General features: G+C 52.9%; 1 protein-coding gene across 1 annotated transcript in view; it reads left to right on the top strand.

The window, feature by feature from the left end:
- Positions 1-749, top strand: part of RIN1 (Ras and Rab interactor 1) — a 37549-nt gene that overhangs the window by 7737 nt on the left and 29063 nt on the right. The gene's annotated exons all lie outside the window — the stretch shown is intronic.

The raw sequence follows: 749 nt of genomic DNA, 5'->3' as shown, positions 1-749 counted from the left end.
CACCCCGCCTGTCGGCGCCCCCCCCCCCCCAGCTGCCAATGGCACGCTTGTACTTGTGGTCTTACTCTATTATTATACATTAAAATAGCTCTGACATATACCACAGTGCTGTATAAAGAACACTGAGCCAGTCACATTAGTTTCTGTACAGAGGAGCTTACATGCAGAATGGTGCCGGCTGTAGGGGGAGTACAAATCCCAGCAATACATTATACAGCAATGCAGAACAGTATATGAATTGGACTCAGGACTTTGCAACACACTAGACTCTGGATTTAGTAATGCACTGGACTCTGGACTTAGTAACGCACTGGACTCAGGACTTAGTAACGTAATGGACTCTGGACTTAGTAATGCCCTGGACTTATTACCGCACTGGACTCAGGACTTAGTACCACACTGGACTCTGGATTTAGTAATGCACCAGACTCTGGACTTAGTAACACACTGGACTCTGGACCCAGTAACACACTGGACTCTGGAGTAAGCAACGCACTGGACTCTGGACCCACCTGAAGTTCTGCAGAGCCCACCTGAGACCCCACACAGCCCACCTGAGAGTGATCCTGCACAACCTGAGACTCTCTATGGTGGGCTCTGTAGGGGCTCTGCAGGGTCTCAGGTGGGCTGGTCGGGGTTCCTATCCCTGCACATGCAGCTTCTTACTTGCTGCTGCTGGGCCCCGGCCTCTTCCACCTCTGCCGCTGGACACACCGGACCAGCACTGCTGGGCCCCGGCCTCCTCAGCC

Source organism: Nanorana parkeri, unplaced genomic scaffold (assembly GCF_000935625.1).
Source record: "Nanorana parkeri isolate BGI_ZX_2015 unplaced genomic scaffold, ASM93562v1 scaffold99, whole genome shotgun sequence".
Taxonomy (NCBI): Eukaryota; Metazoa; Chordata; class Amphibia; order Anura; family Dicroglossidae; genus Nanorana; species Nanorana parkeri.
This window is presented reverse-complemented; position numbering and strand designations above follow the sequence as displayed.